The following is a 27,453-nucleotide window of genomic DNA, read 5'->3' as shown; positions in this document are numbered from 1 at the left end:
TTTCCCAGTTTGAAGGATGCATCCAAGGGGAGTGTCCCATAGTACAGAGACACGATTACTTATCAGTGAATTTATCACAATTACTTGTCAGACACAGTTACATCGGTGATATGGTTTGGCTATGTCCCCACCCAAATCTCATCTTGAATGGTAGCTCCCACACAATTCCTACATGTTGTAGGAGGGACCCAGTGGGAAGCCATTGAATGGAGGTGGGTTTTTGGTGTTATTCTCGTGATAGTGAATATGTCTCATGAGATCTGATGGTTTTATAATGGGGAGTTTCCCTGTACAATTCTCTTCTCCTTCTGCTGCCATGTGAGATATGCCTTTTACCTTCTGCCATGATTGTGAGGCCTCCCCAGACACATGGAACTGTGAGTCCATTAAACCTCTTTCTTTTTAAATTGCCCAGTCTTGAGTATGTCTTTATCAGCAGTGTGAAAACAGACTAATACAAGGGGACAGAGGGGGAAAAGGAACAAAAGAAGGCACTTTTTCAAAGGAATTCCAGAGTTTCAGGATGACCCAAAAGAGGTACACACAGAAGATGATTGGCTACTCATCTAGAAAGAGTGGAGCGGGCATCCCTGGTTCCTTTCTCTTCCTAGCAAATACCCAAGGCATGTGAAAAAGAGCAAGTGAGGTGTTCCTCTTTTTTTCTTTCATCCTTGTATCCCTGAGTCCTAGCGACCACAATAGGATGCTACCCATGGGTGTCAAAACAGCTTTTACCCATGTTAACAAGGGAGCCTAGAGAGTGACAGTATCCATTCTTACCCTTGTATGCCCTATCTCTCCTGCTGTCAGTAGACACCCTGCTTCCCTAGACTGTAGACCCCATCTCCCTTGCTCCTCTATCCCCCATTTATGCTATGGATACTAATGAAATCTTTATCCATGAAACAAAAAATTTAACTTAATCAGCAGGAATCAGTCATGCTCATTTGTGCTGTGCCTTTTAACTTTAGTTTTCATCAGCCTCTGAATCACTCAGATCTAGTTATCTTTCCTAGGGCTTTGACTTGAAGCTTGGAATTGAGTTTGGGACAAAAATTTGTCTCAGGCAGGTTGCATGGACTCCTTATCATAAACCGAATGCTAAGATGAAGCTGTGGAACTGAGTCTTCCCCCAACAAGAGAGAGAAAAGAATGTCTTGTGACATTCTCGCATAACTGGTGGCTATAGTTATGCTTGCTAAGGTTTGGGTGCATAGGGCTTGGCTTTGATTAGCTTCCTGGTTTTACTTTCCCGAAAAGGAAACCTCCAGGTGATGGGCACCCTATTTATTCCTATCACCTGGCAGGATTTGCAGGATTTGCAGGATTTGCAGGATCATTGTTCAGAATTAGAATATCAATCCATATTTTTACATTACCCATCCCTCTTGTTCTTTCTGAGCTGCAACTGGAGATTGCTGGTTGTTTCACAGGAACAAGCAAGGTTAGTCTAAAATGTAGGCAAGAACTTGAAAATAACAAATGAGTCTAGAATTTAATGATGAATGTATTATAAGTTTTGAAACATAATTTCTCTCACTCCAGTCCTCATTTTTGTTAAAACAAATACACGATAAGACTGAGTTGTTTGCAAAATAGACTTTATTCTCATACTTTGCCTGGTTATTTGCATAAAGCACAGCAAGAATAATTATTTCTACCTAGGTCTTTTGGATTGGCTTTAATAGAACTCTGTTCCACAAGGAAGTACCCTCAAATGCCTGTGAGTTGGGTAATCTTCTTCTCTTAAGGTAGCAAGGTAAACTTGAAGCTCCTGGGGACTTACTACAGGTCAGGAACCCTGTTTAGGGACTGCCTATGCAAGGGTATGAGGCCAGTTTTCCCAAGGGGCTTTTATGAGCTCTGCAAGTCAAGTTTGACTTCTTAAAGGGAAGTGTACCCTTCCAGTCAAAGCCTTGGTAAAACAACCAGCTTCTCTAATTGCATTGTGTTGTAAAAGTAAATGGATTCTTATTGCACTGATACAAACAACTATATTACCATAAGTTAAGAATACTCACAACTAGTTTCCAAATTCTGGGGAAACCAGGCAGAGAGAAGAGAAATATGCTCTAAATTTTTTCATAGGAGTATACATTACTAAATTATTAAAGGCCATAAATAATTCAAAATAAGTTTCCTTGACTCTGAAAAACAAAACAAGGATCAACAATATTCCAAGCAAGAGTCAAAAAGATGACTTCAGTTTTCTATGGGTTTAGTCCATTTAGTTAACTCTCGTTTTGCTTGATATTTGGGAACATTTAAGCTCTTCATAAGTCCTGTACATTTTTCTTTATTCCAATGTCACAATCTCCAAAGTTATCAGAAACCTGTGTTTGAGAGCACCTGTCAGAGTTCTATAACTGATTATAAACCGTATTTTGAAAAGGATCAAAACAAGACAATTGTCTGTGATGAACAAAAGGTCCAGAGTAGTTACAGTTAAAAATACAATTGCAAAAACTGTTTGGTTATCTCTATGGTTTACAATAACTTAATAACTTAACATAAAAGCCTTAATTATGATGGATAGCATATACTTTAGACATTAGAATTTTAGAAATTCCATATAATTTTGGAACATATATTAGTATTATTTACCAAAATATAACCTAAAGAAGATTGAACACCATTTTGGCAATCTCATGTATCCAAAGACATCAAATAATCTTGTTTACCTCTCTTGGATACTCTGGGAGCCTTCTGTAGCATCCAAAAGCCAGGCATTAGGAAAGACAACTTTGAAACTTAAGTTTGATATTGGGAAGCCTGTCAAATGTTAGAGGTTTATAATACTTGATGTTATGAAATAGAATTCCAGATTATCATAAGTTTTTTATTTTGCCAAAATGATGACTCAGAAATTTTAAAAAGCAAAACCCTTTTATAACCCATTTAAAACCATGGTTTTAAAACCATTTACAAATTTTGCTAAAGAGCAAATTAGTGCCTGAAGAGTGCTTTGTTGTGCTTTTATTTCAATGCTCAATTGAGAGAAAAACCATGTAATAGCCTTTTGAATTTAGTTAATATGTTCACACATGGAATTTTTGCAAGATTAATTTTTACAAACTTCCCACTATTTATTTAGACCTTAAGCTTTATCTTATTAAATTCAAAGCAATCATTTAACCCTAGGCAAAAATTTACATTTCGATGACACCTGCATTTTACCAATAATCTTTAAGGCTGCTTTTATTTCTCAAAGATTAAAGTCCAATGCACTAAAAGGTACCACAGCTTTTATCTTTCCTTTAACAACATTCGATTCAAGCAGTTATTTTTCTTTAGGCCAATTAATTATCTTTTTTTTTTTTTTTTTGAGGCAGAGTCTCACTCTGTCATCCAGGCTGGAGGGCAGTGGCATGATCTGAGCTCGCTGCAACCTCTGCCTCCTGAGTTCCAGTGAATCGCCTACCTCAGTCTTCTGAGTAGCTGGGATTACAGGTGCTCACCACCATGCCTAGCTAATTTTTATATTTTTAGTAGAGATGGGGTTTTTCCCCGTTGGCCAGGGTGGTCTTGAACTCCTGACCTCAGGTGACCTACCAACCTCAGCCCCCCAAAGTGCTGGGATTACAGATGTGAGCCACCACATCTGGCCTAGAGGTCTTTTTTAGAGACATCACACACAACACATATATAACTACACAGACAGGCAGAAGAAAACACAGCAGTCATAGGACTTTTCATTTGCCAATTTCTTAATTTGATTATTGGCCTCTGATGCATGCATTAAGAATGGGTAAGACAAAATGGAGAAAAAGAATTCAGTTGACTGAGAAAACTTCCAGGAAAACAAAATCTCAGAAGAGAAAAACATAAAGGCCTTTTAACTATACCTATAACTTGGAGATCCACTTTTAGTTAAGCTGAGCACTCTTTAATAAAATCCTTTTAAATTTGCTGTTACCCGACTTTAGCCACACCCAGTGGCCAATATTTCTGGCTTTTAAATCTTACTAAAAGTAACCTCACAAGTGAAACCAACAAGCCTCAATTAAGGTTATGATTTAACTACAAGTATATGAGGTATTTTCTAAGGGGGTAAGCAGTTCTTACAAAATTTAGAACCTTTAAAAGTAACCCGGAGAAAGGAAGATTTAAGAAAAGGCTAGAAGTTGTTCACGGAGGGGAAGAAAATCAGCAAATGGCCCAAGTCACACAGATATCACCTCGAAAGTATTCATTCAATAGCAAAGACTTGGAATCAACCCAAATGTCCATCAGTGACAGACTGGATTAAGAAAATGTGGCACATATACACCATGGAATACTATGCAGCCATAAAAAAGGATGAGTTTGTGTCCTTTGTAGGGACATGGATGCAGCTGGAAACCATCATTCTTAGCAAACTATCACAAGAACAGAAAACCAAACACCGCATGTTCTCACTCATAGGTGGGAACTGAACAATGAGATCACCTGGACTCGGGAAGGGGAACATCACACACCGGGGCCTACCATGGGGAGGGGGGAGGGGGGAGGGGGGAGGGATGTCATTGGGAGTTATACCTGATGTAAATGACGAGTTGATGGGTGCAGCACAGCAACATGGCACAAGTATACATATGTAACAAACCTGCACGTTATGCACATGTACCCTAGAACTTAAAGTATAATAATAATAATAATAATAATAATAATAATAATAAAAGAAAGTATTCATTCTCTAAGTCAGGATTGAACCCAGGTGCCATTGTAAAATGGTGAAGGCTAGGATAAAACATTGCCACATGGCTACAGGTCATGCTCCCAAGGGCATAACACAAGACAGTGGCCTGCAGCAGTTTGCCGCTGACCATACAGAAGGTCATATAAAGCACACCAGATTGGTTACAGCTTAAGAGCAACCTCACAAATCCTTTTTCTTAATTAAAACTTTACAGAGAATATAATCAGTGATCCTTATCATTCCTGGCCTAGTAAAATGTCTTCTAAAAAGAAAAAAGAAAAAAGCTCTTGCTTAAGAGTTAACTGCTGACAAGGTAGAGAGAAGGAAAAAAAAAAAAGTTACAATGCAGGGTTGGAAAGATGCCTAGGGGAGGATGGTCTTATTCTTATACAAATGGATTCCTTTCCGCCTGGCTCAGACCAAGTGAAAGTCTGGTCAGCCAGTTGCACAGGACCTGGGCCCCCGAGGCTGCCATGGGGCTTGGGCAGTGGCTGTTCTGCATGGCTGCAGGACACCACACACACATACAGCAGGCGGGACACCACACACACATACAGCAGACACAGGCATGTGCCCCCACCAGGAAGGAAGTGGGGCAGGGAGTTGCCGCTCTCTCAGCTGTCCTGCACACATGCCTGTGGCCATCGGGGTGTGTGTTGACCACCTTCCATATTTTAAAAGAATAGATAGATGCCATTACTGTCCCCCCAGAAGAGAAAAAAAATGCTGTATGACCAAAGGCTCAAAAATGAGAGTGAGAGGTTTAGGGTCCACATTTTACGCACCCTTTCCAAGGCCCCACATTAGGCAACAAAAACGTCGTGCAGAAAAACAGGTTCCTCAGTCTTCCTTCCATCCTCCCAGTATGCATTATTCAGAGACAATCAGCTGGCAAAGGGTGGGTTTCATCTAGGACCAGCAGTCCAATTTTTCAGGCTTCAGGCTGTTTTAGGCTTAAAGGCAGTTTTGCCAGGGACACTTGGCTATCTCCTGTCTCTATCAATAATATTTACTTATATACTCATGACCACAAATTTAAATAAAGTATCCACTGATTTCAGCCTGAATGTAAGGCACCTTATAGTGAGCAAGTAAGACAAGGTAGAGAAAAACATTTCTTCTGCCTTCATCACGATAATTAATAAAGTGGAGATAATTCCAGGCTTAGAAAATTTCATGAGTTAAATAAAAAGTAATGGCAAACTTTTTAAGATACTTGCTTTGTAAGGTTTTAAAGGCTTTGCTAAAATCATTGAAAATTAAAAATAAATTCAGGTAGGAAATTCAGGACAGGCCACACAAAAACTTCATTAAGTCTATTTTATACAATTTGAATCACACATACCATCAGTTAGGATTCTAAACAGAAACCCAAAGCTTAAATCAACAGTTAAGATTCTAACATATTATATTTGTGATTATTGATATATTTTAACATTTCTGCATACATATATATATAATTTTTTTTTTTTTTTTTTTTTTTTTTTTTTTTTTTTTTAGACAGAGTCTCTCTCTGTCACCAGGCTAGAGTGCAGTGGCATGGTCTTGGCTCACTCCCTGGTTCAAGTGAGTCTCCTGCCTCAGCCTCCCGAGTACCTGGGACTACAGGTGCCGGCCACCATGCCCAGCTAATTTATATATTTTTAGTAGAGATGGGGCTTCACCATGTTGGCCAGGATGGTCTCGATCTCTTGACCTAGTGATCATCCCCCCTCGACCTCCCAAAGTGCTGAGATTACAGGCGTGAGCCACCACACCCAGCCTCTGCATATATTTTTAATCACTGTGGTGAAGTTTTATAATCCATTTCCCAAGTTTCTTAGGAAAAAGCTACTATTAAGCAAAATGCAATTATATATAATCAGTGTGTGATCTCCAGATTTGTTTAAAGAAATTTAATGAAATTTATAAAAGTTCATAAAATTGAACTTGACAAACATCTGTTTTTAATCTTTTTTGGTATTTAATATAGGTAATTTTAATTTAAACTATAAAGAATGTCAATCACTGGTATTTTCATGGGCCTACATACCATCCTGATACAAATACAGAAAAGTGCAAACAGTAAGTTCTTTAAACTGATAGCTGTACTTGTTTCCATTAAATAAAAGTGAGACTATTTATAAATATGCCTAAATTATTATATCATGCATCTTTTAAATTTTTCGTATTAAAATTCATTTCAGAAGCATGCATAAAATATTTAACACCATTGGGTGAATAGTTTTTTCTTGCAGAATGTAAAGATGTTAATTTAATTTAATTATAGACTTGGTATACATAAATCACATTATTAGTTATTAAAAGACTAACTGTTTTGTATAACACAAAGCTTAATTTAAAAAAAAATTGATTGAAATACATTATATGTAGAATTTGAGGAAAAAAGACACAACTTCTTAAGAACTTAAGAACTTCCCAGTTCTTATTTGCTTCGTAAAAATTACGTAATTCAATTCAATGATCTTTAAAGTGTCTTTTGAGAATTAATGAAATTAATGGTTTTTGAGCTTTCATATGAGGTCAAACCCTTTACTAAGTAACTTAACATGTCTGAGTCAGTTCATAACTATTATTTAAGGAAAATTCAATTACACAATAAATATAACTTACTTGTAACTGTGCACACAAAAGAGGAGCCAGACCACTCATTACTGTTTTTGACTCCTCACAGAAATGACCACTATTATATCATACTGTCTCAGTTTTGGAATTCTTGACAAATCTGATGAGGTAGAGGGGGTATGAAGACAAAGAAAAAGAAATAAATTATTTCAGGGATAGGAGTGAAGGTTTATCAGGTACTATTAAAAGTAGACTATGTTTTTCTTCTACTTTTTCATCCACAAATTTCCTCTAATAGTTCAGATTATAATAAATTAAGTATTTTTCCTTTCCTTTCCTCTTTACTCTCCTTTATCACACCTGTAGAGGACTACGTGCTCACAAACAGGGTGTTCCCCATAAGTCCTGCTCTCGCAAACGAAGCAGGGCCGTTCCCCGTAAGTCCTGCTCTCGCAAAGGAAGCAGGGCGTTCCTGACAAGTCCTGCTCTTGCAAAAAAGCAGGGCGGTCCCAATAAGTCCTGCTCTTGCAAACGAAGCAGGGCGTTGGGGGCCTGTTTATATGTAAACATCTTGAAAATCCAGAAAGTCAGGGAAAGGTCAGAAAAACAACAATGTGTCTTGTGACTTGGCAACATTCCACAAACGACTGTATAAAATAAAGCAGAGCACGCCATTCGAGGCGGCCGCCATGTTTGTCTTGTCTTGTGTTGTCTTGTGTGTTCATTCCTTTGTTTAGGAAACACGCGGACCCCAACAACACCTTTGTCATCACATGCTGATTATGTTGCTTTAGTTACAATTTTTTTAAAAAAACTTTGGATAAGAATCAGGGTTACAAGTTTGATGCTTACTAGATATAAATAAAAACTACATTCTAGTGCCTTACTCTCTGGAGTTTGTAAATTTTGGACGAGTGATAAATCACATTTCTAATAGCATACAATTAGTATATGTAAGTATATACAATCTATTAAATCAGAAACAGAAGTATCTAACTGTATCTTGTGATTATTCATAAGACAGTCAAAAGAAACCCTTTACTGAGATTTAGTGCATATTCAAGGAGTCACTGTCTATTTAGATCAGTGGTGATAAGTAGCCATTTTAAATGTACAACAATAAAAATTTAAAACTAATCTTCTCCATCCACCCACACCCTCATAAACCATAGTGGAATTAGGCATTTACGTAATTTCTGGACTGCCACACTATATTATGTGCATTCAAAATAGGCTTATGTACCAAGAACCTTAGGGGACTGAACACAATTGCTCTATTTAGAAGGTAGAATGCAGTTTAGGTCTTCTGTTCATAATGCATTAGGATTGTACACAACTACTATAATTTAAAGTCATTATTGAAATCTTCATAGCATGAGATAACTCCTTTTGCATCTTTGAGTGCCTTGGTATAAAGCTGCTTATGTCCAAGAACTATTCCACAATGGCCTAGTTATTCAAATAATGTGTAGCACAGTAAAAATGTTCCATTGTTATTGAACACTTAGTAACTAAATGATCAATTGTGGTATATATTAGACTTGAGAACAGCTGAGTAGGACCTTAAAACTTAATAACTTAATAAAGAGACATAAAATAAATCTAATATAGTGACAGTTCATTGTGCATCATAACAGCTTATTCTTTTAATGAAAGAACTTCATTATTACACAAAGCATGTTACCAAATTTCTTAATAACAGTTTACAAAATTTATTGAAAAATCTTTTTAGTAATATCTAGTGGAAACTCTCTCTGAAGCCACCCAATTAACATTTTCCATCCCGGTGCATGTGCTTTGAAAGGTTTATCAATTACACAATGAATAAATGACCTCTACTCTAAATAACATTTAGGACTTATGTAGACCAGGCCACAGAATAATTCAGTTAATACTATTTTATCTGATTTTAATCATACATTCTCTCAGTTAGAGTTCTAACCTGAAGTAGACGGTACACCCACACTAGGATAGTTTAAGAATATTTGCCAAGGAATTATTTACAAATATGTGAACTCTGTAAAACACAAGAAGCACAGTAACCCAGTGCAATGTCACCATGCCCTTACCGCTCTTAGGCCAACAGGGAAAGGCAAGGGTGGAGCTTCTCAGACCCTGAAGAAGACAGCCACAGAAACTAAGCAGCCTTGGGAGATGCAGTGGCCATCAGTGGAGGGGCACATTCAGCTCAATGCCAGTGCTTAGGCAGGATGCCAAGGCAAACATAACCTCATCCTCCTCTTGCTTTCAATCTCCTGCTGGCCTTCCAGATCTCAGCAGAAGCCAGTGGGCATGGGACACATTTTTATATAATCCACAAAAGTGCATCTTTTAAGGCCTAGAAACAGGTGGCAGAGAGGGAAGAGAACATTTGGAAGGGCATACGCAATGAGAAGTATACAAAAAGACTTTTCTTTTTTCTTTTTTGATGCTAGAAAATGAAACATGTTGGCTGTATAAAATTTGGAAAATGAATAAAATACATCATTGGTTTAAACTGTATCTTTTTGGCAGTTATTACCCTGCTGATGAAAGTAGAAAATAATTGGCAAAACAATAACAACAGAAAAAACAAACACTTTAAGTGCAATTTTAAAATATTGGGGATTTATTGACATATGTAACAGGAAAGTCTAGAGTTGGTCAGTTTGATTTTGTGACTCAGTCATGACTTCAAAGACCCAGTTTCTTTTTGTTTCTCTGCTCTGCCTGTTATGGTAGTATTGTTACCCTAAGGCTGGTACTTCAAGGTGACAAAATGACTGCAGTACTTTTTGTTGCTTTGCATCTGCAGCATGCTACAAGCATCAAGAAGGCAGATGAAGAAAGAAGAACGCAGAGAGAAAGCTGGTTCTTATCTTTTGTTGTTAATGTTGTTTGGCCCAGAGCTTCCAGAAAAATTCCCCTGTTGTCTATTAGGTCTGGATTGAATCACCTGACCCATTCTCTGTGTTAAGAGGGAGTCATAGCGAATTAGGATGAGGTTATCAGAAGTAGTAAGTCTAACTGGAATTACTAATATAATCCTTCAAACTGATAGCTGAGTCAACCTCATCTCCAAGAGCATGTTGGCTATACTTAGTAACCAGCAGAGTTAATACTGGGAAGACAGACTCATTGCCACTTTATCTTCTACATCCCTTTTTTTTTTTTTTTTTTTTTTTTTTTTGGAGACGGAGTCTCGCTCTGTCGCCCAGGCTGGAGTGCAGTGGCCGGATCTCAGCTCACTGCAAGCTCCGCCTCCCGGGTTCACGCCATTCTCCTGCCTCAGCCTCCCGAGTAACTGGGACCACAGGCGCCGCCACCTCGCCCGGCTAGTTTTTTTTTTTTTGTATTTTTTAGTAGAGACGGGGTTTCACCGTGTTAGCCAGGATGGTCTGGATCTCCTGACCTCGTGATCCGCCCGTCTCGGCCTCCCAAAGTGCTGGGATTACAGGCTTGAGCCACCGCGCCCGGCCTACATCCCTTTTATAAATGAGAAAACTGAGGTTTACACAAGTCAGGAGCATTTTCTGATGGAATTTTACTGCTAAGTAACAGGGCTGGAATTATATATTCCGTTTTTCTATTTTAAAATTCTATATTTTCCAAATTCGATAAATTGCTATAAGAAGTAATGATCTAGTGTAATTTTCTATGGGTTACTGAGTAAGGTCTTTAAAAATACAAAGCATAGTATTCAAAGCATAGAGAGAATTGATCATTCAAATAAGTCTGCTTTTTAAAAATTTCAATTACAAGAATTAATTAATCAGTTTTATCATAAAGGACTAAGGTTTACTAATACGTCACTGGAAACAAAATCTGTAACAACCAGAGAAACTCAGAATAAGAACAATTACTGTTAGTAAGTACAGCATATTAAAATATTTAATTATTCTAAACATAAAATTAGAAATAACTATGAATTTTGTAAAATAGCCAAATTTAAAAAATAGAGAGGAAGGAAAGAAATATTCATAGACCACCACTTCTATAAGTAAAATATTAAGTGTTTACTGTATATTAAAATTTGAATGTGTATGTTTGATCTGAAATCTATTAATATCCAGTTTATAATTATCCTAAATTTTTGTGTTTTTGTTTGTGCCTTTGAATTTTTGTATATGAGAGATAGTTGAATGTTTAATAGAATTGATAAAATACTTAATTCTAAAAATGTTTAAATGTATCTTTTTCTATCAGCTTATGAATCTGAGTGATCTTGTTTATTGATCGAAAGTCTCTAAGCCTTTTGAATGCTATAAGTATCAAGTCCTAAGTGAAAGAACCAACTTCCATTTCTCAACAGAACTGTTTCTTCTGCAAATAAGCAAAGACAAACTTGGAAATGAAAGGTCAGCTGTTATAGGTTCAGGGAGACATTTTCTGTCACATGGAGACAATTTTTTATCCCTCTTTGTCATGCACTGAACACCTCTAAATAAAGTTGAAGAAATATCACATTCACATAGATGAAATGTTATTTCAATATCATGCTTTCTGAAAGTGTTTAATAAAAGCTTATATCCTATTTCTAATTGAACACAATATTGACTTATTGCAGAAACACAGAATAAATAAAATGGTTGGAAAAGACACAATTTATTTTCATGTTAGATCTCCCTATAGGTGTCAATCAGATCTTTTGTGGTTTTTATTTTTTAGTTTATTTTTATATGACATGGTCTAAATTTTTATAATATAGCAGGATAATTCCTGCATTTTTCAGCAGTGAAAAAAAGCTGTTAGTACTTAAATTTGGAAGTTACGGCAGTGTGTGACATAGGGAAGAAGCATGGTGTCATGATCCTCCTAAAATGTGAGTTACTATGGCCAAATTATAGTGACAAAGCACTTCTTCTCACTTATTGATATTGCATTTCTAGGAGGTTTCCTTATAACTATCAGGGAAATATTTTAACAGTGTTTTGACATAGAGACATTAAATTTGTAATTTTAATTATAGTCCATAACACAACAAAATAATCCACTAAACCATGCTATATTTAAAAAATATGATTTAAACTTCAAGCTAATAATGTATTTATATTCACTAAGCATGGAATATATACTGTCTTTTTGATAATTCCTTTCTGGGTAGCCAGAAGACAGAACATATGTTAATAAGTTATATAAGACTACATACACTGAATATATCCCCTGGTTTGTGAGATGGATGTCTTGTTAGGCTGTTGGGTTCCCCCTTTATCTGCTCCTTATTAGACCAGCGGTGCAGATTCTGTGCTCTGCGAGACAGGAACAGTGGAAAGCACTGGTAGAGTCAGTATCAGGACGAAGTTTCCCTTAAAGTTTCTGACTTGGTTGGCAACGTGTTCCCCATGAAGTTAATCTTTGTGTTACTTTCAGAGCATGCCAAATTTGACTTCCTTCGTCATTTCTGACAAGAAGCAGAGGAATCCCCAAAGTTTTGCTGCACAGACAGCTAAGGAGGAAATCATAAAAGGCATTAATTAGGAATATAAATATGGTCTGTCTCTGAGAGTTTTAATCATAGGTGGACAGTAGCTCTCTGGGATTGGAAAGTGCCCGAAACATTTTGTCCTCAGGTTCACGTCAAGGCTCACAATGCTTTCTCAGAGGCATAGTGTTCTTCCTTTCACTCAGCTTATCTTTTAGTAGTTTATTCTTTTTATGACAACAAGGAATCAAAATTTCATGACTTAAACTTTCAGGCTTGCATTGTCTGTTAAGTCTTTAATATCTTTTAATTATTTGCATAATTAAACAGGAAGGAAAAGAGTGAGTAAATTTACATTTGTTGAGCAACTATTGTTCCATGTTGACAAAATATTAAGCATTTAAATTAATGGAGAAAGTTCCTGAGGAGAGGATCAGAAAATTAATTATAACTTAACCCCAGATAGAATAAAACATGACTGACAGATAAAAATATACAAGATAATGAAAATTACACAAAACAATATACTGTTTCTTCAAGATATTTAATAATATTGTAAATAATAATTGTCTTATCAGCACAGTTACTTTAATTCTTGGCCTCTCTTACTTTTCCACTCTATATGTCCATTTCTTCAAAGCTTCTCAACATTATATGTGCATACTTTCATTTCCACCTGCTTTAAGGAAAGATTAAAATGCGCAGGTTTACAGATTTTAATTGCTTACAAATTAGGTTGACTCCATTCTTAAGCTGTAAAGAGAGCTTTAGGATGTTCAAAAGTAGCTTGTCCCTAGTGATTTTTAGCTGGGTTATTGCTAGGAATGTTTATTATAAACTAATAAATTGTCTTCAGGCATGTAGATTTGTGTTACAGTGTATCTCACAGGGTCAGTTTTCTGACTAAAGTTCGTTCCCAAAACTATATGCCTGAATTCTTTCTTTCTTTAAACCATAGGATTTTTTTCTTAGTTTTGCACTTATAAACTAGGCTTCTACCAATTGATTATAATTATTTAATAATTTATTTTAATAAAGAACTATAAAAGAAAAAACTAGGCTTAACCTCCAATTTTAATGTGGTCTTTTGTATTTAAAAACTCATATCGTTTGACTCTGTGTGCCACCCAAATCACATCGGGAATTACAATCCCCACATGTCAAGGGAGGGACCTGGTGGGAGGTGATTAGATCATGTTGGTGGTTTCTCTCATGCTGTTCTTGTGATAGTGAGTGAGTTCTTATGAGATCTGATGGTTTTATAAGGGGCTCTTCCCCTTTGCTCTTCACTCTTCTCACTCCTGCTGTCAGGTGAAGAAGGTCCTTGCTTCCCCTTCACCTTCTACCATGATTGTAAGTTTCCTCAGGCCTGCCCAGTCATGCAGATCTGTAAGTCAATTAAGCTTTTTTTCTTCATAAATTACCCAGTCTCAGGTAGTTCTTTATAACAGTGTGAAAACGGACTATGAGAAAACCATGCTTTGTTTGGCAGACTTAAAACTGAAAAAAATCAAAGCAAATGTATTTAATATGGCTGGGTGTGGTGGCTCATGCCTATAATCCTGACAATTTGGAAGACTGAGGAAAGAGGATCACTTGAGGCCAGAAGTTCAAGACCAGCCTGGGCAATTTAGCAAGCCCCCATCTTTACAAAAAAGTAAAAAAAAAAAAAAAAAAAAAAAAAAAGAGCCAGGTTGGTGGCATGAGCCTGTAGTCCCAGCTACCCTGGAGGCTGAGGTGGGAGGACTGCTTGAGCCCAGGAGGGGAGGCTACGCTGATCCATGAAGGCAACACTGCATTCCAGCACCCTGAGGGACAGAGTGAGACCCTTACTCAAATATATATTTAGCAAAAATCTGAAGGAAACTACCCTGCATGTTAAATTGTTTTTGTTTGGAAATAAACACACACAATAGGAAGACTTCTCAATGATTTTTTTAAAGATCTTGAAACAAAAGTCAAATCATGGGTCACTTACATAACACTTTGGATGGTCTTTTCAATAGATACGAAGGTTTTAAGGGTTGAAACATACTTGGCTATCATACTCATGCATTACTCTCTTCTTTTTATATTGACAAGTTAATTTTAATAAAACCTACTATTTCTTAAGAAATGTTACCATTTGGTAAGATCTGGAGTTCTTTATTTTATTATTATTATTATTATTTTTTGAGATGGAGTCTCACTGTCTCCCAGGCTGGAGTGCAGTGGCGCAATCTCGGCTCAGTGCAAGCTCCACCTCCCGGGTTCACGCCATTCTCCTGCCTCAGCCTCCTGAGTAGCTGGGACTACAGGCACCCGCCACCACCCTGGCTAATTTTTTAGTAGAGACGGGGTTTCACCGTGTTAGCCAGGATGGTCTCGATGTGCTGACCTCGTGATCTGCCCGTCTTGGTCTCCCAAAGTGCTGGGATTGCAGGCGTGAGCCACTGCGTCCAGTCTGGAGGTCTTAATACTACATTTCAAAACACTTTTCAATACTTTCTAGCCTTCCCTAGTCTCATTCTTATCCTAGTCTCTGAGATATCTCAACTTCCCACACATCTTCAACTATCAAAGTCTAATGAATAACTCCCAAAGTCCTATTTTCTGCTCAGCTGTCTCTCCTATGTTCTAGCTTGCCACTTTTTAGTGGAAATCTATACATCAGTGTCTTCCAGATACATCAAATGTGACTTCCAACCTGAAACTTTTCTTATTTCTTCTTCTCTTAATTCCTAATTGTAGTGAATGGTATCATATTTCTCCCCTTTCTGAGACCAGGAATCTGAGGGCATTTTTGACTTTTTCCACTACCTCACCCCTCTATACCTAATTGATCATAGAGTTCCATTGACTGTGCCTTCTTGTCCATCATTATTAAAATTTTCTGTTTCTCAGATTCCCTGCCTTATGCTGCTAGCATGACCTTGAAATTAAAATATGTTTCAGATGCCTCAGGGTGCCAAGATTGCTAGTGAACTCACAGGATTTATGAGACTTTCAGCACCTGACTAGTAGCTTCCTCCTCAAACTACTTTCTAGGCGATTTTCTTACTCCTGCCAAGCTACAGTCATTGGGACTTATTTCAGCTCCACAGCTGTGCCAGGCTCTGTCTCACTGCTTTACTTCCAACAGGCAGTGCTCGTGTATGCTTAGAATATTGTTTGCCTTCTTCTCTTCCTTCTCCCCATTCACTGACCTAACTTGAAATCAAACATGTCTTAGTCTATAGGTCAATGCCCTTAAAGACTTCTCATGACTCTCCCTTAAACATCTCCCCTAGATTGGAGTCGGAGTCCCTTGAACATGCTTCCATTGCACACTGTGTTTTTTTCTCATATTATCCACCGTATTTTACTGAAATTTCTTATTTAGCCACTTACAAAGTTAATAATTATTTTATTATATATCTCTACCACTAGATTGTCATCATCATTTGAGACTTTTGTCAATCTTTTCTTAAATTGTGTCTCCTTTGCTCAGGGCAGTGACCAGGTATAGGTGCTCATGTTAATATTTATTGAATAAATTAATGGCTGAGTGTTGGTAAGATCAGTTAATTTAAATTAATATGATTGCTAGAAACTGCTTATATATCTTTATTGCAAGCAAAGTCTAATGACAAAATTTATTCAAAAAATCTTTATGACATCAACATGATATTAGGATTAAAATATTATATCTAGTATTTAGCTGAAAACTTTAAATTGAAAATTCAGCATAGTGAAATAATCTTTTTTTTTTTTTTTTAACTTAGGGTATATTTCTGGGCACCCTGCATGTATTTCAAACATGATCATTTTTCATATTCAATTTTATTTAGGTGATGCAGTCTTACCATTAATAGTATCATATGCAAAGAAAGAAGTTACTCATTTGACTATTTTTCATGAACCTCTAATTGTTAAAAATTATCATTTTCATTTTGTTAAAAACATGTTTTCTTGATAAAGAATTTTCTTAGACTAACATATTTTTCAATGGGAAGATTCAAGCATATATCATCTACATAACTTCCTTTATTTTTGCAAATAAGAGAAAAACTTCATTTTTCAGGAGATGTTTCTAAGGATAACTTATCCATGTCCAACATTATCTTAAATATGGATTAATCAATGCTCATAAAGCAAGTTCTAAGAAGGCAATGCCAGATTGAACATGCTTTGTGGGAATTGTTTAAATGGAATTAGGCTTTATGAGTGTTTGCAAGTGTGCTAAAAAATGACAATATTTTATCGTTTAATTTTTTGCACATATGTAATTGCATTTTCACCAAAGAGCCTTTTCATCATCACTGTTCACTAATGTATTTTATATCAAGGCCTGTTCATAAACTGGATCAGTAAACAACCAGTGCAAAAATTCACTGGAGGAGTGGAGATATTTATTTTTGTCATGACATGAATAAGAAAGACTATACAAAGACAAATGCCCAGTGTTAGAGTAATGTTGACATTATGAAATGCCAAGCCCCGACTCAACTCTGATGTTTACTATATTACATTTATTGTTGTATTTTACTCTTTTTTTTCAAAATTCTTCTTTGGTATTGATGATCATCAACTCACTCTTATAAATTGTCTAAACAATTAATTACCTTATTTGTATCTATTGTATATGTCATTTATATGGATTTTTTGTAAATGATATTGTCAGTTTCATTGAAAACCCAGGAAAACCAACAAAATGTTAAAATTAATATTATAATAATAAAGTTAACAAAAACACATTCAACATTTGCAACAGAGATTTTCTTTTACATTAGCAATAATCAACTAGAAAAGTAACAGAAAAAAGATAAGTATTTCAATGGCTGAAAATAAGTCTATTAAGTATTTGATGTTTAGCAATTATCAAAGAATGCCAACAATGGCATGGAGAGTGTTTTAAAACTGTATTAAAAGATAATAAAAGATCTGAATATAGGAAGAGTTTTATCACGGAAAAGTTTTTTTATCATGAAAAAGTTTCCTATGAATTGGAAGACATTAATTCTCCTTAAAATTATGTGTAAATTCAATGTAACTCCAAAAAAAGTCCCAGTCATATTTTACATAGATATATTCCCATATTTTTACCAGCTAGCTCTCTTTTCTCTCTCTGTGTTCCCCCACAGTCTCAAATATGTGTATGCATTTTGAAGCATTGTTGGTGCAGCCATTTGAATAATAATATGGTAGCACATAGTAAAATTAAATGTTTGTGATCCAGTAATTATACTCTGAAAATGTAGCCCAGATAATTGTTCATGCTAGTCCTCAAGGAGATATGCCTCAAGGAGACAAGCTGAGTACTGTTTGTGAAAGCAAAGAATTAGAGATGGCCTAAACATTACTGAGATGAATTAAATTTAATGGATTGTGAATCTGCAATATGCACTCAATGCATAGCAGTCAAAAGCAATGAACTATATGACTAACACATGACTAAATACAAAAAAGAATGTCAACTCAAAATGTGAAAACGAATATCTATGACATTAATGAGTTATTAAAATGCCATAGACACAAGGCATTTATTATTTGTTCTGGAATACATAGGTGCAAAAACAAACAATTGAGAAACATAGACAAACTTCACTAATGTTGGTACCTGTTGAGGGAGGTTGATAAAACCGGGATTGAGAGATGAGAGGGAATATTAGGATTCAAGGAGGAACCAATGACAACTGCATGACGTGGACTAAGTAACATGATCACTTGACGCTGGGGTTTAAAATATTAAATAAATGAATAGTGAATTCAAAATAGATTTTTAAAAGTTTGTTCTGTAGATTGGAAAGGATTTTAATTTTTATTCTTTGATAAGTATTTCTACTATGAGATAGAGCAAATGACCACATTTGGGGAAAATTAAATATAAAGATTTAGTGCAATTAAATGAAAAAAAAACTATTATGCCAAGCTATATGTTAATTCTGAACAAACAATATATTCAGATATCATTGGCTAAATAATAAGCCCATAATAAATATATTAACTGCCTCTTTATTAAGCAACCTCAAATACTAAATACAATTACTGAAAATTGAAAGTTCAATTTACAGAATATCTGGAATATACTAAATAATAAAGTCTCAAAATATATAGAACAAAACTGTATTGAAATTCCAGAGAAAAATTTGTAAAGATATACTGCGGTGGGAAATTTTAACACACATCTCACAAATATTGATAGTTCAAACAATTAAAATTAGCAAAGTTTTAAAAATATTTAAAATGTATATATAAAATGTTTGATTTATTAGAGACTGTAATTCTATAAAATATCACTTAGCAAAACTGATCTAAGAAGAAATCATAGGAGAGCAACTAGAAATAAAAACAGTAAAACCTTCATAAATATAAAAATATAAAACTTTATTTAAGATATTATAGTAAATGTCTTCATATCTAACAAGATTTCATACCGTAAAAATATCGTTCTCTCCAAACTGATGAATAAATGTAATGTAATTTTAAAAAATTATTTGATGGCTAATGATAATACAAGTACTCCTGAAAAAGAAAAATAAGAACAAGTTATAGAGCTAATTAAGTCCATGACCTGTTGGCACAGGAATGGAGAAGTACCAGTGGAATGGAATAGAGATATCAGAAGCAGTTTTACATTTGACATATAAGAAAGATGGCTTTGAAGAACACTTGGGAGTGGATCAACCAGGAAACAAATGGTGTCAGACCAATTGTATATCCATTAAAAAATAATTGAAATGGCACTTCCTAACTCACACCGTACATCAAAATTACTTCTTCATAGATTCAAAGTTTTAACGTTATGTTATAATAGTAAATAAAAAAGAAGTGAGTCAATGAAATGAACTAGCATTTCACAGAAGAGGAAATAACTATCCATATACATATAAAAGGTATTAAACTTTGTTAGAAACCACTGAAATTGTAAAACATCCATATTATAATATCATTTAGTAAACACTAAATTCGTACAAAATTTAAGGTATCTGAGAGTTTCAAACATTGAGTGGGGACTTTCATGCAAAGTTGATGACAGTAAAATTTGGTATCATATTGGAAGCAACTTGTCACACTCTTAAAATTGTGTATCTTCCCGTTATCTATAGCAATTTTACTGTGGCATATAGGTAAGAAATTCTAAAAGATGCATTAAGAAACCTACCCAAGAATGTTCATTGCGATATTGTTCACAATAGCAAAATCTGAAAATATCTCAAAGTTTCTTTCATAGGAGGTGGATAAATATGCATCCTTTTAAAGAATAAAATATTACAAAACAGTGAAAGTAGGTATATATGCCTACATTTAAAACTTTTAAAGAAAGAGAAGGAAGATAAGAAGAATCAAGAGAAAAAAAGGAAATAAAAAAAAAACAAGTTTAAATAGTGGTTATCTTTTGAAGGGAGGCAGGGGAAAGTGGAATAGGGAATGGACATGTAAATTTGATGATTTTGATGATATTCTGTTCTTTGGTTGGATTATAGGTTTTTATTTTGTTGTGAAGTTTATAGCACATATATATATCTATATACATATACATATGTATATATATACTTCATAGTATATATATGCGCACACACGCACATATATACACACATATATGTATATATTTGTATATATTGCATACCTTATTTTATATTAATTGATATTTTATGCCATGCAAGCAATTTAGAAATCATGCAACATGTAATTTACTTTCATATTGCCAACTCATAAACAGTACTGGCACATAGTAGACTCTTCATAAATATTTGATAAACAAAGAATGAACTATTAAACACTTACAGTGAAAAGAGAAAGACTTTACAATACTTCCAGAAAAATGATGGCAAAATATTGTAGAACAATAAAGCATTTTGATTGAGAACAATGTCCAAGTTAGGACATAAAAAAAAGTATATGACTGACAGGCATCTCTTAAACCACTGAATCCATTTAGCCAGATGTCATTTCACTTCTAGGGAAAGACTGCTATAGAACTCTTCATATTCATAATCTTAAAATCTCCTTGTAAGGGCAAAAAGACTAAGGCCAAATAAAAACAAACATCATTAAAATCTAAGATACGGGATTTATTCATAAAGCATGTAAGAAGGAATTCAATTCATAAAACAACATTTTCAAACAGAAGGCCATAAGTTTTGGGATTCTTTATGAATTATCAAATACTCTTTTAAGTTACTAAAGAAAAATGCTAAGTGTGCTTTCAGGTAGAGCAGATTTCTGTGTACCAAGATATCAATTACCCTATTTTTATTTTAGGTTCACAAAGGGAAGTTAAAATTAATTACTATGTTTGTGTGAATGCTACGACTTGTTGAAGGCTTGTAAATAAATAATGTTCAACTGATAATTCAAACAAAAAGCTTTTATTGAATTGATATATTTCTTTTGGGTGGTTTAGCACATGTGTGATTGTTTTGCTTGAAATTCATGACCAAATCACAGAATGAGCAATATTACAGTATAAAAATATGCTTCTCACAGAAACCACGGAACATGGCTAAGGCTTTCACGTCACCACCCAGAAAGCCTTTACTGCACAGCTTATTGGTTAAGAGCTCTTCTCCAAAGCTAGACTACTTCAGTCCAAATCCTGGTGCTGGAAGAACTAGCTGTATTAATTCGGGGGAGTTAATTAATTCTTCTTTGCCTTAGTTTCCTCATCTGAAAGTGGGAAATAATAATAACACTTAATTCATAAAGTGATTGGGAGAATTGATACCCAATATATGGTAGAAAGTTTTTAAAAATTCTGCAAATATTTTAATGGTGCTATTATAAACAGAAATAAATTGTCAAAGAGCATTAAATGTTATCTTCTAAATCTCTGTTAATATTCTCAGATACAATGCTTGGCAAATGGTGGATATTTGGCAAAGAATTACACACTAAACATATTTCTGGATAGTGTTCATCATCCATTTTCCAGTGAAAGATGAAAACCTACTAGCCCTGATTGTAAAGAACAAAACAACTCTGAGAGAGAGCTGGGACTGGGGATAGGGCAAGAGTGAGCTGAGGTGCACCGCAGAAACGTTGTAGATATTTTCCCCTTTCTACCATATTGTCATCTCTGCACTTCACAGTGATAAAAGCTAAGAGGCTATTGGGAAATTCGTTAATGCCTTGATTAATTCAAACAGCATTCATTCAGAAGGTTCTAGACAAGAAACACTGTTCTGTGGTCAGTAAAAAAAATAATGTTCCAGTTTTCAATGAGTTGTTGCGCAGACAGGTAAACAGGAAATCAGAAATGTATAATTTTTTTTCACAATTTTTCTAAAAAATACAACTGATTTTAACCCGCCAAAAGTAGGGAACAGGCTGAATCCTTTCTCTTCTATTATCCCATATCTGGGCAGAGAAACAAATTACCTTATCCTAAAATTTATTTGCACCATGTTGGTGTCTGGTGGTGAGACAAAGGGGAAATCCCTTAGAGTTCTGAACAGCTCCCTGCAGAATACAGAAAAATTGCTCTCACTACAGGCATTTAGGATTTTTCTGGTATAGAATGTACTTCTTTATTTTTTTCTCTTTTTCAAAATTATGAATTATCATCAATTATTAGGGCCAGAGATACTAGTTCATACTACCTTTCTAGAGCTTTAGCTAATATGCTGTCATAAAGATTACTTAATGTCAGAATATTGGTGAAAACTAGGTCACATAAACTCACTATTTCTTCTGCTTAGCACATACTATATAGAATATTTATAAGATTAAAACTACATAGTATTAAAAATGAGTATGTGCATGTATGTCCACATGATATGGTCATTCATGGTATTGACTTAAATGGTATATGCTGCTGGATTAAATTTATTGCAAAGTGAATTTAATAGCTATAATTGCTCATACCATTTCCTGAGGTTAAGCCAGTTTTTTTGTTTTGTTTTGTTTTGTTTTTTAAGATCTGAATACTGCGGATACTGAATTCAATGTTTGTTCACTTCTAATGGAGATTTTATTACACCGTCTTTAAAAAGCTATTCCACATGAAAATATCATTGATACCCTACTCCCTTTCTTCTCTGCAGCTATCAACCCAGAAAAGGGGGATATGAAGCAGCTTCCAGAAAACACACATAAGATTAAAAGGCTGAAAGCTGCCTTTGTTAATTTGCAGTATGCCATGAAATAATTATACATGTGCTAAATGGCACTTTTCACTTTATGTGTGTGCTTCAACACTCAGTTTTCAGTAGATCATTTAGAAAGGATTAGCATTCTTCAGAAACTAAAAACACAACACAAGTCAGGGCAGCAAGGCCTGATGCGAAACTAACGCAGTTCACAGAGGTGGTCTTTGTAAGACTTGAGGACATGCTGGTGTCTGTTTCTGAATTGGCAGGCTCAATACTTCCCCTAGTGTCTGCTCCTGAAATACTAAACTCATCTGTGTTGCAAAGCAGGACTCAAAGACACAAGTAAGCTTTTAAGGCACCCAGATGTGCTCCAGAACAAGAATTAATTTTACAGATTTTGGTGAAATCCCTCATGTAAATAAGCTTGATGTTGTGCACTGGGTTTTAGTGAAAGCCCATTCAGTTTGTTGACTTTTTTATGGGCCTAATAACTCCTAACTTTCAAAGTGATAATTAGAATAATGAGGACCTTGACATTTTCTAGAAACTTATTGAGTATACTTATTGCACTCTATTGAGTCTTGAGCTGTTTTATTAAAAGAGGACAACTACAGCATTTTACACTTAGTGTTAATTTCTTCAGGCCAATTTTTAAAATAAGTTACTTTAAAGCTTTATAAACTACATTAAAAGTGACTTTATTAGTATCTGAAAATATTTTCTACTTGACCAAAACCTTAAGGATTTACACCTTATCTGATTACCACACTGGATTCAATTTTCCATCTTTATCGTGTACAGTAAGCACCCAGCGAACTTTAGCATTGGACGTTAGGTGATCTAAGCTGTCACTTCGGATTTAAATAAGGGTCTAATTCCAATGGCTAGGTAACCTAGTATTCTAGCTCCTTCTTTCTTTTCAAATTCAATGCTTATGGTGTCATTTTAATTCTTTTTGTCGTTTCCAAAATTTCTTCCTCTCAATTTATAATTAGAATCTCAGCCATGGTGGAATGTGCTGGAAGGTTCAGTGTTAGAATGGTGAGGCAGCACCTTATTTTTGAGGCAATTCGAAATATTGTAAAGCACTGGATTATTCTGCCACTACTATGCTACGTATTATTCTTATTTACAGGGAAATAAGACTGAATTAAGGTTTTCTATAACTGCACGTTTAATTGAAGTTATTATGCATTCCTCCACCCTGCAATTCTAAAGAAAACTTCAGCATTTTCTGAAGTAATCCCTGTTCTTTTCTATCTTATTCTCTTTATCATTACGTGTAGACTTTTTTCTGTTTATTTTTAGATGTGTGTCTATACTATTACACTTATACTCTGTATTTTCTTTTTAATGTTTCTGTAATAATGATGTGCTCTGCAGTCTGTATATATAATGTATACATATACTGTCTATATATGTTGCCTATAGGACACACATCATATCTAATATAGACAATATATTTAATACATCATTATACATGTGTGTGTATATTTATACAGACTATAAAGCACATCCTATATCTATACATACATACACACATATATTACATATATTATATATAGCACATGTAATACATATATACAGATTTTGCACTTACGCCCTTTCAAGTTATTGTCCCTTTTGTCCCTTACTAGCCCCCTAGGTGGTGAATGACTTACCCAAGTTCATACCAGTCTTACAGGGCAGGATGGAAACACAGAGTCAGGGTCTCTAATTTTAACATCTCTATCCTTTTCTCTTTTACAGATCCATTTCACATTCAATAACAGAGTATTGCTTCTTATGTATGTATCTTTTCCATCTTTAAGAATGTAGTGCAAACTTCCACTAGAGGCCAGCTGATACTACCAACTTTCCAAAATGTCCTTCGCAGTGGCACATTTGCCTATAAAGAACAACTTTTTTCCGTTTTTAGCCATGAAGGCATTGACTTGCAAAATTAACTGGAAATGGGTGTATGTATATTTTTAAATGAAGAGTGCTATTTTTACCTAAATCAATCTGGCCTGGTATATGACAACATAAAAAAACTCAAGGATAGAGCCCCAAAACTCGCCAACCAAGCAAACAATTACTCTGAATCCCCTTGGACACTCTCTTATTGGATGTCCTGGGTACTCCCAATTCTTAGTCCTTTAATACCTGTTTTTCTCCTTCTCTTATTCGGACCTTGTGTCTTTCGTTTAGTTTCTCCATTCATACAAATCTGCATCCAGGCCATCACTAATAGTTCTATACAACAAATGCTCCTTCCAACAGCCCCACAATATCACCCCTTACCCCAAAATCTTGCTTCAGCTTAATCTCTCCCACTCTAGGTTCCCACGCTGCCCCTAATCCCGCTCCAAGCAGCTCTGAGAAACATCGCCCATTATCTCTCCATACCACCCCCCAACATTTTCGCCGCTCCAACACTTTACCACTATTTTGTTTTATTTTTCTTATTAATATAAGAAGGTAGGAATGTCAGGCTTCTGAACCCAAGCTAAGCCATCATATTCCCAGTGACCTCCACCTATACATCCAGATGGCCTGAAGCAACTGAAGATCCATAGAACTGAAAGTAGCCTTAACTGTTGACATTCCACCATTGTGATTTGTTTCTGCCCCACCCTAACTGATCAACGTACTTTGTAATCTCCCCCACCCTTAAGAAGGTTCTTTGTAATTCTCCCCACCCTTGAGAATGTACTTTGTGAGATCCACTGCCTATCCCAAAACCTATAAGAACAAATGATAATCCCACCACCCTTTGCTGACTCTCTTTTCGGAATCAGCCTGCCTGCACCCAGGTGAAATAAACGGCCATGTTGCTCACACAAAGCCTGTTTGGTGGTCTCTTCACATGGACATGTGAGAAAGTGTACACCAACCTTGTGAAAGAAATATATTTCCATACAGAATAAGACAACTGGAAATCTCAAAGAGGAGAAAAACCAATGTGAATGTCAGCTAATAACTGAGGGTAGAAAAATTTAACAGTAACTCAAATTAAAGGATTTTCTTACTTATAGCTTACCAGTGTTTGGCGTGGTGGATGAGAGATATGAGAAAATGCCACGTTGTAAACTATTGACAGTTGTTCTTTAATACTAATGTGTTTTACCTTTATATGGATAGACTGTATTCCTTTTTTTCTGTGATTTTCTCCTCTTGTTTTCCACAATTAACAATAGAATAGAAATTTTTAAGTATAAATGAGTTACTTATTATTATTATCATCATCATTATTTGGAGACAGGGTCTTCCTCTGTCACCCAGGCTGGAGTGCAGTGGTAAGATCTTAGCCAACTGCAGCCTTGAACTCCTGAGCTCAAGCGATCTTCTCATCTCAGCCTCCTGACTAGCTGAGACTACAGGCACATACCGCCAAGCCCAGGTAATTTAAACAATATTTTGAAGAGACAGGGATCTCACTATTTTGCCAAGGCTGGTCTGAACCTTCTGGCCTCAAGTGCCTCTAATTCTAATATGTCAATGTTATTTCTATTTTCTAAACTATGTTTCACAGATACTTTTGTGCTTAATTTCTTAAACACATTATGTACATTTTATTAGGTATCCTGCTATTTTTATTTATCATTATTTAAGAAAGATAAGAAAGATGTATTAATAGCAAGTGGTTACATTTAATTTAATTGCTTTATTGTCATATTGAAACATTTTTTCACAATGTATTTTTTTCATGTATTGTTTGCTAAATAGGTAGACTAAAAGCTAAATCACAATTTCTCAAATTTCTCCGGAATTGGCACCTCACTGTTGCTTTTGCAGGAGGCTGCACTCTGTGGTTTATTCCTCCTTTGTTATCTAGTTTGAAGGTGAAATAGATTTTGCTCATCTGTGGGAGAAAATAGGTTTCATGTAGTGGCACCATATCATTTATCCTTCAAATAAGGTACTATTGGGAGTAAAAGGGGCACTACAAGTAATTAATTCTGGGTAAGAGATTTAATTTTTATTTTATAGGGAAGAGTGGGATATAAAGTCACTCTAGTTTTAAATAAGTATTATGTTCTTTCATAACCTTTTCTATTAGCTTCTGGAAAGGCACTAGAGACTCTCTAGTTCACAGATGCCAGACTCTCAGCACCATCAAAGAGGAGGTGCTATCCACTTGGTGAAGAGTATGCCAGATTTGGCTTTCAAAGAAGCAGACATCAGTTTAAAGAAATGCAAAATACAAATTCCTCTGTAAGACTTTTAAATTCTCCTCTAAAAGTAAAAGTTAAAGTAATTATATAATAGGCATCGACTTTCACCCATTCGTTGGTTTACATAATGGAAATCATAAAGTCTATCACTACTGATCACTGAGCGTTGAGATCAGAGAGAACCTCATAGGATTATCCACTTATTTGGATAGGGTTGAAACAGCAAGCACATCCTACAACAGCTGACATTCAAAGAAGATTTGTCTTTTTTTTAAATGGTAAGACACTTTCATAAGATGCAGCACACACACATCAATATTCTGGAGAGGATAGTGCTGGGAATTTTTTACATTACATACCACCATTACAATTGTGCAATATCTATTGCATTTCCTTCCAATTTGCTCCTGTGCTGTGGTGACTCTACATAGGGTGGAACCTTTTGTAGGATAGAGCCTGGCAATTGAAGCATCTTTTATTCACAGCCATAGTGCATGAATGGGAAAGCAAATTTAAAGTTTGTTTCCTGAAAGAGAGTTCTACATTTAAGTGAGGAAAGTGAGTACAAAATGTGCCCCAGATTAGAGAGGCAGAAAGTGG

Source organism: Chlorocebus sabaeus, chromosome 13 (assembly GCF_047675955.1).
Source record: "Chlorocebus sabaeus isolate Y175 chromosome 13, mChlSab1.0.hap1, whole genome shotgun sequence".
Lineage (NCBI taxonomy): Eukaryota > Metazoa > Chordata > Mammalia > Primates > Cercopithecidae > Chlorocebus > Chlorocebus sabaeus.
The sequence above is the reverse complement of the archived record's forward strand: the minus strand, read 5'-3'. Positions refer to the sequence as shown.